The sequence below is a fragment of the Anabrus simplex genome, chromosome 2 (genome assembly GCF_040414725.1).
Source record: "Anabrus simplex isolate iqAnaSimp1 chromosome 2, ASM4041472v1, whole genome shotgun sequence".
Taxonomy (NCBI): domain Eukaryota; kingdom Metazoa; phylum Arthropoda; class Insecta; order Orthoptera; family Tettigoniidae; genus Anabrus; species Anabrus simplex.
The window spans coordinates 528,401,617-528,413,659 of record NC_090266.1 but is presented as its reverse complement, the minus strand read 5'-3'; the positions used below and the strand labels follow the sequence as shown (position 1 = coordinate 528,413,659).

At 38.9% G+C, this 12,043-nt stretch overlaps 2 protein-coding genes across 7 annotated transcripts in view; one reads left to right on the top strand and one right to left on the bottom strand.

Annotated features, from left to right (window-relative positions):
* LOC136864204 (TBC1 domain family member 22B) overlaps positions 1-1,432 on the bottom strand; it is a 276,001-nt gene extending 274,569 nt beyond the window's left edge. For 2 of the 5 annotated variants that reach the window (XM_067140892.2, XM_067140888.2), the window contains exon 1: positions 1,377-1,432. The gene's annotated coding sequence lies outside the window, so the exon portion shown is untranslated. The remainder of the gene's footprint in view (positions 1-1,376) is intronic. The other 3 variants (XM_067140893.2, XM_068226209.1, XM_067140890.2) reach the window with 3 other exon arrangements.
* Positions 1,433-1,558: 126 nt separating this feature from the next.
* The window catches only part of LOC136862909 (tetratricopeptide repeat protein 39B), a 545,055-nt gene continuing 534,570 nt past the window's right edge, over positions 1,559-12,043 (top strand). For both annotated transcript variants that reach the window (XM_068226207.1, XM_068226205.1), the window contains exon 1: positions 1,559-1,689. The gene's annotated coding sequence lies outside the window, so the exon portion shown is untranslated. The remainder of the gene's footprint in view (positions 1,690-12,043) is intronic.

Sequence of the window (12,043 nt, the reverse complement as noted above, 5' to 3'; positions counted from 1 at the left end):
ATTATTAAAATCAATCAAAGCCATTAAAGTTGACAATTGGGCTGCAGTGAAAACTGATGGTAGAATGAGTTCATGCTTCAAGGTACTTACAGTGGTTGGACAAGGCTGTAATCTTTCACTTTGTGGTTCATGGATTGTCTACTGAAAGGTATAAAGTGTTAGGGAGCACTTCAGTTACAATGGAAATGTAAGAAGCAGTTTGGAAGCTGAAAATAGGTGCAATGAGTATGATATGAAAATTACACTTTCCAAGACTAAAATGATGTCAATAGGTAGGCAACCTAAGAGAACTGCATGTCAGGTGGGAATACAAAGCTGAAACACAGATAAGTTAATATCAAGTAGGCCTATTTAGGATGTGTAATCACTCAGGAGGGTAGTATTGTGAGAGTGACTAATTCAAAGTGCAGTAAAGCTAAAGCAGCGAGTTTGCAGTTGCAATCAGCAGAATTCTGTAAGAAGAAAGTCAGGTACTGGACGAAAATATCTTTACACAGTTTTCTTTTCCAGACCAACTTTGCTTAATGCGAGTGAAAGCTGGGTGGACTCAGAATATCTTATGCATAGGTTACAAGTAAGAGACATGAAAGTGGGCAAGAACAATTGCTGGTGCAAACAGATGGGAACAATGGCAGAAGTGTACTCGGAATGAGGATGTAAAGTCCAAGTTAGTAATGAACCTGATGAAGCTGTACACATAAATCGCCTTCGATGGTGAGGTCATACGAGGTAAATGGAGGAGGAGAGGATACCTAGGAGAATAGTCTGGAGGTTGATTGGCATTATCATTTAAGATCATCACTTCAGCCAAGAGGGGCTGAACGTAAGCTTGGCCAGTTGTGAAAGAAGTATTTTCTATAATTCAAATAACTCTTCTAATGCATGAACAAGGGAAATATAGATTTATTATGGATAAATAAGAGCATTGTCAGTTTGCAGGACATGTTATGTATGTTCTTATTAATAATTATCAAGAGTTTTTCCGCTGTTTGTGTTACTGATTAAAGCTACATTTACTAAATAAATATGTTATCACAGGAGGTATGTAACATTTAATAACCTATCATTCAATGTCTTAATCGCATGCTTCCAGAATTTCAGAACTCGCACAAGTCTATACTACAAATTATGTCTTTCATTTAACATAATGAAATGCGTAAAAGGCTACGTGATAGGACAGACTAAGAATTTTATTTACAGAATACCGGGACGTGACAGTATCGTTCTTCAGGTCAAGATTGTATAGTTCAAAGGCATACTCATGTCATGTTAGTTCCATAAACGCTATGATTTCTTCCATATAAATTACTTTTTGATTTGAAGAAGTAATTAATTCCCTTAAAAATATACTCCGTGCATACTGACAATATACCTACATTAATTTATCCACAAACGAGCGAACGTCCTGACTTCCAGCAATGTTGACGTATATACTGTATAACTAAAACTATAAACTTAATAGCAATGTGCTGCTATCTGTTGACGGAACGGGTTGTTACTCTTTGGTTATATAATCAAATCTTGCTGATTAGATTTTTTCAAGTACTTATTTCACAAGCGAATTTGCTGTGTAGTATATTGTGCACGAGGACGTTATACAAATGTATCTATTTTCGTGAATATTTCATATGATTGGACACAGATCGTGAGCAGAAAACACGAACTTCATATTGAAGAAACAAATGACAGGTGAGCATCGAAGCAAGTTATTTTGAGTAAACGAATACAGTTTGGCTGAAGTGTTTGCTGGTTGGTACATTGCATACGCGGGTAAAATGCCTGCTCGTACATTTGTTAAAAGGTGATTACTTTTGAAATGACCTCCCTCTTAGAAGCTGGACCCTTTATCCGTTTCTCTTTTACTCGCGTTTAACGTTCGTTTGAGCTGTCAGTAAGCCTTAGTTCGAGCGGTATGGCTAACATGGACTGAGCTTGCAATCAGCTGTTCTGCTGTCATGAGATGGGGTGTTTGGTGCCAACAATTTCTTTACAGAATATATAATGTTACAATAACGGTGTTTTCCGCGTAGAATTTCTTGGAAAACATCACGTTTGGAATAAAATAAAAATATTTCATTTATTTATTTACAATCATCATACAGTAAATACAAAAAGAAAATATCTTCACAAAATAATATGTACATTTTGGCCTACAACAAAAAATGACATATTCTTAGGTCAAGCTTTACACCATAATGAAAATGGTACAGTCTGTATATTTTGTGTTGTTGAAGGATATGTATGGACAGTTAGTACCTAGGTGAACTCCTAATTAATCAATCAATCAATCAATACTGATCTGCATTTAGGGCAGTCGCCCAGGTGGCAGATTCCCTATCTGTTGCTTTCCTAGCCTTTTCCTAAATGATTTCAAAGAAATTGGAAATTTATTGAACATTTCACTTGGTAAGTTATTCCAGTCCCTAACTCCCCTTCCTATAAATGAATATTTGCCCCAGTTTGTCCTCTTGAATTCCAACTTTATCTTCATATTGTGATCTTTCCTACTTTTATAAACGCCACTCAAACTTATTCGTCTACTAATGTCATTCCACGCCATCTCTCCGCTGACAGCTCGGAACATACCACTTATGATATACTAACAATTTGTTGGTTGTTTTGATCCACCTTTTCAATACAAATTACATTTTGTGTTGCTAAGTTGTAATGTTACAACACCAATTTACCGGGACATGTTTCGCTTTTATTCACAAGCATGATCCACCTTTTCAATACAAATTACATTTTTGTGTTGCTAAGATGTAATGTTACAACACTAATTTACCGGGACATGTTTCGCTTTTATTCACAAGCATCATCAAGCGAAACATGTCCCGGTAAATTAGTGTTGTAACATTACAACTTAGCAACACAAACTGTAATTTGTATTGAAAAGGTGGATCAAAACAACCAACAAATTGTTAGTATATCATAGCATAGTCCAATACGGGTCTAATAATGAGATTAGTTACATGTAACATACCACTTAGTCGAGCGGCTCTTCTTCTTTCTCTCAGTTCTTCCCAACCCAAACATTGCAACATTTTTGTAACGCTACTCTTTTGTCGGAAATCACCCGGAACAAATCGAGCTGCTTTTCTTTGGATTTTTTCCAGTTCTTGAATCAGGTAATCCTGGTGAGGGTCCCATACACTGGAACCATACTCTAGTTGGGGTCTTACCAGAGACTTATATGCCCTCTCCTTTACATCCTTACAACAACCCCTAAACACCCTCATAACCATGTGCAGAGATCTGTACCCTTTATTTACAATCCCATTTATGTGATTACCCCAATGAAGATCTTTCCTTATATTAACACCTAGATACTTACAATGATCCCCAAAAGGAACTTTCATCCCATCAACGCAGTAATTAAAACTGAGAGGACTTTTCCTATTCGTGAAACTCACAACCTGACTTTTAACCCCGTTTATCAACATACCATTGCCTGCTGTCCATCTCACAACATTTTCGAGGTCACGTTGCAGTTGCTCACAATCTTGTAACTTATTTATCACTCTATAGAGAATAACATCATCCGTAAAAAGCCTTACCTCCTTACGATCCCAGGGTATCACTGGAGAGGAGGAAGGAATATTTTGAAAATCTTCTCAGCCTATTTTCGCTGCACTCTGTGTCAGTTCTTTCCTTACCATGTCTAAATACACATCTTGATCCACAGTGCTATCTATGAAATGGAGTTTTCCTACTCCCGAAGCTGCCGTACAACCCCATACCATCAGACACCCACTACCGTGTTTCACCGTCGGCCAAAGATTCTTTTCTGCAAACTCCGTGTTTGGCTTACGCCAGATACTGACCTTCCCATCTGCTGCAAACACCCTGAATTTACTTTCATTAGTAAATATTACTGTTTTCTAGTAGTCAAAAGATTTATCCGAGTGATCTCTGGCAAACTGGAACCCGAGACTTTTTTTTCTTCTTGCTGATCTATGGTATATTGCGCGATACTTGACCATTGAAATTCTCTCTGCAAAGTACTCTCTCCACGGTTTCTGGGCAGGCTGTTAACTTCAGTACGACTTCTGCTTCCTTGGCAAGTTTTGGCGCACATAACTAGGAATTTTTTTTACGTCGAATCCATGGCTCGTCTGATGCAGTGAATATTTTTCTAGAAATAGACTTCTCTTTTTTCTCAATTTTGCTGTACAGGTGAAAGCAACTAATGATATTTTGCACAGTAGAATGACTTGCGATTCATAATTTTTACAATACCATGCAGAGATTTACCCCTTTGGTAATAGAAAATTACCAGCTTTCTTAGCACCACAGATGTATAACCTCTTTCACGTTCCACGTTGATCTACGGAGGGTTACTTAAATGTAATGCCTGTCTTCATGCACAGAGCGAAGGTTTGTGCGGTTCATAATGTGCGAGCCAGACATTGCACACCTGGTAGTCCAATGGGAGCCATGTATTGGGCAGTGTACCACTTTCACAGTGACGTTCAATCTGCAGCTGTTTTAGTGTTTTCCATTTTATGCATATATAGGCCTAGTCATAGAAATGAAGTGTATCTTTGTAGTCCCTAAAAGCTGGATATGTAATGAATTAAATAAGCAGGGTTACTGGTGAGGGAATATTCATTTCCAATCAAATATCAGTTTGTACTTTCATTAGGAGTCACTGTGTGATTGATAGGTAATACGTCATAGAAAGAAAGAGATCCACCTTATCAATACTAAATTTAATAATGTTTTTTAAAACAGGACCGGTTTCGACTTGTCACAAGTCATCCTCAGCTGTCATTTACATACACATTAGAATACATGTTTTAACAGTTGTATCTTACAAATAAACATGTCATGTTTGATAGACATTAAGTAGTATGTCTAGAAGTGAAATTCTGCTTCTTATATCTAAGTTTAGAGGATCAAGAATATTAAAAAGATATCTATCTTTAACACACTAAAAGAATTATAACATATGATAAAATTTGTTGTTTACACCTGACCTTGAATATAGCATTAACGTTCAAGTTTTACTAGTAATAGTTCTTTAAAAGGACTTTCATATTGCGTTGTTTTTGGTCGACTAAATATGCTTAAATGTAGCCGCATGTGCTTATACAGTATACTTCTTATTAGGCTTAGACTTTGTCAAAATGAGTAATGTGAATTCGAAGTTGAAATTACAATAACAATGTGAAATGCGTTTGAAATAATAGTAAGCTAGGTAATTGTAACCTCTGTTGAATAACTCCTGCAATTATATGCTATTTAAAATACATTTCATGCAAAGAAGACATTAGCACACTTCAATATATAAAAGTTGAAAGGTATAAGACAATCATATATGTTTTGTGAAATTCATATGAAGTATTGTTCTTTCTTCATGCGTATATGTCAATTTCAAATGGGGTAGTATACCTTATATAAACCTTGTCAAATTAATGTGAATCTGAATTTGAGATTGCGTTGAGAAATGAAATGCCAGGTAATTAAAACCTGTATTGAATGACCTCTTCAAATATATACTGTGTAAAATACATTAAATGCAACATAAGACAGTGGTACATTTCAATATGCAAGTTAAAAGGTAAGAGGCAGTCCTGCAAATTTGTAAATCTTCATATGAAGTACTGTTCTTCACGTGTACATGCCAAGTTCAAATGGGGCACTATTGGCCACTATTTGCTAAAGTCCAATCACTGTAAACTTATATTGTCTTGTTAAATATACAGATTGAAGATGAATGTGCTGCTGGGGTTTTGAAAGCTGTTGTTGTAGGTGGTTCTTTTTCGGTCTATGATACTTGCTAACTATTGTCGTGAGATGATTGGGAAGTGTATCGCTTGGCAGTTTGGCGTGTACTATATCGTGAACTTGTGGTATATTGAAGTGTGCTAATGTCTTCTTTGCATGAAATGTATTTTAAATAGCATATAATTGCAGGAGTTATTCAACAGAGGTTACAATTACCTAGCTTACTATTATTTCAAACGCATTTCATTTTGTTATTGTAATTTCAACTTCGAATTCACATTACTCATTTTGACAAAGTCTAAGCCTAAAAAGAAGTATACTATATAAGCACATGCGGCTACATTTAAGCATATTTAGTCGACCAAAAACAACGCAATATGAAGTCCTTTTAAAGAACTATTACTAGTAAAACTTGAACGTTAATGCTATATTCAAGGTCAGGTGTAACCAACAAATTTTATCATATGTTATAATTCTTTTAGTGTGTTAAAGATAGATATCTTTTTAATATTCTTGATCCTCTAAACTTAGATATAAGAAGCAGAATTTCACTTCTAGACATACTACCTAATGTCTATCAAACATGACATGTTTATTTGTAAGATACAACTGTTAAAACATGTATTCTAATGTGTATGTAAATGACAGCTGAGGATGACTTGTGATAAGTCGAAACCGGTCCTGTTTTAAAAAACATTATTAAATTTAGTATTGATAAGGTGGATCTCTTTCTTTCTATGACATACTATAGATATCAATACGGAACATCATGAAATTTATTAATCAAGATGATAGGTAATACCTCGATATCTTTGTGTTTGGAGTACTTTTAATACACCATTTAATTTAATTTCATTTAATACACCTTTATCTTGTCGAGTTGGAATGTATTTATCAGATAAAATAGATTGAAGATGAAGGTATTGTGAACTTAACTTCAGGGCTTATTAGGTCCAGACCAGGAATAGGTGGTAGGCTAGTGGTCTCGTATCCCTCATGTTAGGGAATGAACAGTTTGCATTTTCCAGGGTTCCCCAAAACTTACAATTCATATTGAATTATAGGTGAGAAAGTGTGTAAGCAATGAAAAAGCCACTGTAGGTTTAGTAAAAAATATAGACTGCTCCTCTTCACACCAGCTATCGGCTCATGTAGCTGTTCTGCTGGAGTTTCCCTCTCAGAAACATGTTGATTGCACTGAAGCAATCTGGTATATTACTGCCTCATTGGTTCGGATTGTGTTTCACTAAGAGTTAATAGAAACCTTAAGTAGTATGTATAAGGAGTGTCTGGAACAAGATTCCAACTTCCATAATTGGTCAATCCAGTCATTAAACATCAAATTAAATAACTTTATTTCCTCTACAACTGATTATTTTGAAGGAATACAGATGCTGATTTCCAAACATTAAGAGGAATTAACAATTAAAGGCAACACTTTCACTACAGTTTTTATGGTGAATAAGCTTCCTCATTGAACTACTTTCAACTGACTACTAACAGCTGTCTAAATTAGGCCTATACCAATTATAAACAGCTCATACATTGAAACTAAACTTACGGTAAATGAAAATGTTTAACAATAAACAAGAAAGTGATAAACCAGCAACATATAAGGGAATGTTATTGTGAAAATGTCGAGCTCACCTAATAAGCATACATTAAGTATGGTCATCCTTTGAGAAGTTTCTACCAATACACTGATCCTATGTTCATCCGTATGTTAGTAGACAACCATAAACATTTAAATGAATATGTCTTCATATTGGATGCCGAATAAATGGCAATGGTAGAGGTTTCTCGAGAAGTGATCTGGATGAAAGATTTGCTATCAGAGCTAAGGTTGGAAAGGTTTATGGATACTCCTTGTAAAATTTTTGCTGACGATGCAGCAGCAATTAAGTTAAGTAAAAGTGATAATTTGTGTTAAAGATCAAAACATACTGACATCATGGATCATGTATGCAGAGAACTAGTATAGAAAGGACTAGAGTTTGTGAATGTGGCATCAGGAAGAAATGCTGCTGATTTGTATACTAAGAATTTATCGAGCAACAAACTTAAGAGTTTTTATAGGCTTATTGGATTGGATTGAAGTATAGTTTATTTTTTCATGAAAAAAGGGGAGAGTTTTGGAATATGTTTATTTTCTCATTAAAAAAAATACATACTTACCTCTGAAGCGGGAGGCAGAACGTCACCATCCATGTTTTGCCACTCTAGCTTCAGAGGATTATAACGTAGCCTTTATGAGGTGGGAACTCGGCAGCGCATTGGCGCTTTGCAGGGACACGGCTCCCGGACCGGATGATGTCCATAAACAGATGTTGACACACCTCAGTGAGGATAGTCTCTTCTCTCTTCTCGGGGTGTTCAACCAAATCTGGATAGAGGGTGAGATTCCATCATAGTGGCGAGAGGATATACCAGGTGTATGCATAAGTCTTTTCTGGTTTCACTAAGAGATGGCGCCAGCGAACAGTATGCAGCGTATGAATTTGGCACATACGTTAGTTTGTTCGTCTGACATTAACCTACCAACACACACAAATTGAGTCCGCCAAACACTAGCGCCTATGTTGTATCGTTCACTGATAATGTCGATGTGGTGCGGCATGCATTGCTTTTCTTATTTAATCAAAAGAAAAAGGCTGTGGAAAGTCATTGTCGTCCCACTGTCGGCAGCCCTGAAGATGGTTTTCCATGGTTTCCCATTTTCACACCAGGCAAATGCTGGGGCTGTACCTTAATTAAGGTCACGGCCGTTTCCTTCCATATCCTAGGCCTTTCCTATCCCAGCGTCGCCATAAGACCTATCTGTGTTGTTGCGACGTTAAGCCGCTAGCAAAAAAAAAATCGTCATTGTTTGCTGGTAGACACGTATGGTGAACACGTCCATTGATTAGAACATATGAGACATTGGGTGGTGTGAATAAAAATTAGCACGCACTCTTTACTCGCGAATTTAGAGCAGGCACTCGCAATGAGGTGAATAAAAACGGCCTGTCGGAAGCCATCACTCACAGCAGACCTGTGACCTTGAGCACACACTCCAGTCGCTCGAGTAGCAGAGTGGGCGCTCCAGATTTCTGGTGAATAAAGATAAAGCAGGCACTCTTTCCGGTAAGCGCCTGCTCATGTTTCCTTGAGCTAACTCAGTAGGTGACTCCAAATGATAGTGTCAAGTTCAATAGCATGGCAGAGGTAATGGTGGTTGTTAATCGGAAAAGAAAATTATATAAACTTCGCAGAGAATCATCTCAACTCAATTACAGACTGTTATAAAGGTCCAGTAAGGAGCATACTGAAGAGCCTCCATGGCTCAGACGGCAGCGCGCCGGCCTTTCACCTTTGGGTTCCGTGGTTCAACTCTCGGCCACTCCATGTGGGATTTGTGCTGGACAAAGCGGAGGCGGGACAGGTTTATCTTCGGGTACTCCAGTTTTTCCCGTCATCTTTCATTCCAGCAACACTCTCCAGTATCATTACATTTCATCTGTCAGTCATTAAACATTGCCCCAGAGGAGTGCGACAGGCTTTGGCAGCCGGCACGATTCATATCCTCACCGCTTCTTTCATTCCATTCCTGACCCGGTCAGATGACTGGAAACAGGCTATGGATTTTCAGGAAGCATGCTGAATGGTCACCAGAGCATTTCCTTGGGTACTCCAAAGAAACGAGAGGTGGTGCACTTACAAATGAAGAAACAATCTTCTTGCGTTATGTTGGTGACCCTGGGTTTCAGAGTGGAGTTGGTGAAGACATCTGGGAGAACTGTGTAAAAAATATTTTCGCAGGTTTTGACAGGAACAGAAATGAAAGCAGATTATTAGATAAAATTCCAACAAATATTGCTTAGATGCAGGAAACCAAACCAAACCCCATGGCACTACAGCCCTTGAAGGGCCTTCGCCTACCAAGCGACTGCTGTTATTCTTGGCTTTCTAGACCGGGGCCACTATCTCACCATCAGATAGCTCCTTAATTCTAATCACGTAGGCTGAGTGGATCTCGAACCAGCCCTCAGGTCCAGGTAAAAACCCTGACCTGGCCGGGAATCGAACCCGGGGCGTCCGGTTAAGAGGCAGGCATGCTACCCCTACACCACGGGGCCGGCCTTAGATGCAGGTAGCACGGGCTAAACGGCAAGAACGTTTGAGCTTCCCTTATGCTGTCGGAACTAGACTGTACTCGTGTACAAATTCAGAATCCAAATGTTCATGGGAATGACATTATTTACAGAAAAGGCGTCCCTAGTATTAATGTACAGACCACTTGCAATGGAAAGGAAGAATTCAACCATTGTAGATGTATCACGGCCTGACTGTCCATGACGTCTGGCTCCATAGCTAAATGGTTAGCGTGCTGGCCTTTGGTCACAGGGGTCCCGGGTTCGATTCGTTAATTTCCCTAGCACGGGGGCTGGGTGTATGTGTTGTCTTCATCATCATTTCATCCTCATCACGACTACGGGCGTCAAATCAAAAGACCTGCACCTGGCGAGCCGAACCCGTCCTGGCATCTCCCGGCACTAAAAGCCATATGCCATTTCATTTACGTCTGTGACTCCCGAATTTGGAGGAACTCCGATGTTTGCAGAGTTATGACGCCTCTGAAGAAAGTCGAAGGGATGACAACTTCTGCAGATCTTACAACTTGCTTACGTCACGCCGACACAGATAGGTCTTATGGCGTAGGAATAGGAAGGGAGCGGCCGTGGCCTTAAGGTACAACCCCAGCCTAGTGTGAAAATGGGAAACCACGGAAAACCATCATCACTATCTCCCGGATGCAAGCTTACAGCTGCATGCCCTTAACCGCACGGCCAACTCATCCGGTCCTGCAGATCTGTCTGGCTCCTTAAAAATTTAATTCAATTGTCAATATATTATCTTCAACATAATTAATGTTTGTCAGTTACATTATAGGCCTACCATTTTCCTCAATTTATTAATGTCGTAATATTCAGGCTATGATTTCCTACCTTTCAGACGGCCGATGGTACGGTTATTCTCCCCCTGCATCAGATTAATCAGCCGCTTCTCCCATTATTATAACGATATGCATTTGTTTCCCGTATGCCTTAATTCTACTTTATATTTCAGTCTTGTTTTCATGTTTTGTAATTTTTTAGCAACAGTTGTTGGACGGAAATTATTCTTCTCCTTCTACCGCTTTTCCCACCTCTATGGGGTACTGGGTACGAATTTTGTCGCACATGTGGATTTGGCCCTGTTTTACGGCCGGATGCTCTTCCTGACGGCAACCCTAGATGGAGGGATGTAATCACTATTGCATGTTTCTGTGATGGTTGGTAGCGTAGTGTGTTGTGCGAATATGAAAAGGAAAGTGTTGGGACAAACACAAACACCCAGTCTCCGGTCCAGAAGAATTAATCAGAGGCGATTAAAATCCCCAACCCAGCCGGGACCCTCTGAACCGAAGGCCTCAATGCTGACCATTCAGCCAGTCAGACAGTTGTTGGACGGAAATGTTTAAGTTAAATTTAGCGAGTAGTTCACACTGAACTGGATTTATTGCACTTGTTTTCTTGTGCTTCTTATGCGGTAACTGTGACTTTGAAAACATAATTGTATATTCCTTTAAAATGGAGATAAAAGCGGACTGGAATTCCACACGTCGCCTGCCATGTTAAGCATTGAAATACCCGGAAGTCATCAAAGTGTTATCACAGTCTAAGGTGTTATATACATGGCACGTGCACGGCCTTGATCAGTGACACTGAGTTGCTGCTCCAGACACTCGAGTGTACGCTGTGCTTCCGCCCTACATTTTTATCCACCGCAAATTCTGAGTGGAAGCTCATCAGCAGGAAGACACTCAGGCACTCAGTGAGCACACGCTCACTCGCTTAGACTCATTTTTATTCACACCACCCATTGTTTTGACAATTTAAATGTGGTGATTTCAGTGTGAAAGGTAGTGCGCGCTCTGGTAGACCACAGAAGTGCGAAGACAAGCAATTGCATGCGTTATTGGATGACCCAACTCAAACTCAACAGCAATTGGCACAAGCATTAAATGTGTCACAAGGAACAATCAGCAAGATGTTTATGAGCAATGGAGAAGATCAGTAAACTCTGTAAATGAGTTCCACACGATTTGAATGAATGGCAAATGGAAAATTGCAGTTGCTTGTGAAATGCTTTTTCAACACCATGAAAGAAAGTCATTTCTGTATCGAATTGTGACGGGTGATAAAAAAAATAGATTTTTTTTGAAAACCCGAAGCGGAGAAAATCGTGACCATCACCTGGCGAAGCCGGTCCTTCAACACCAAGCCCAAATCGC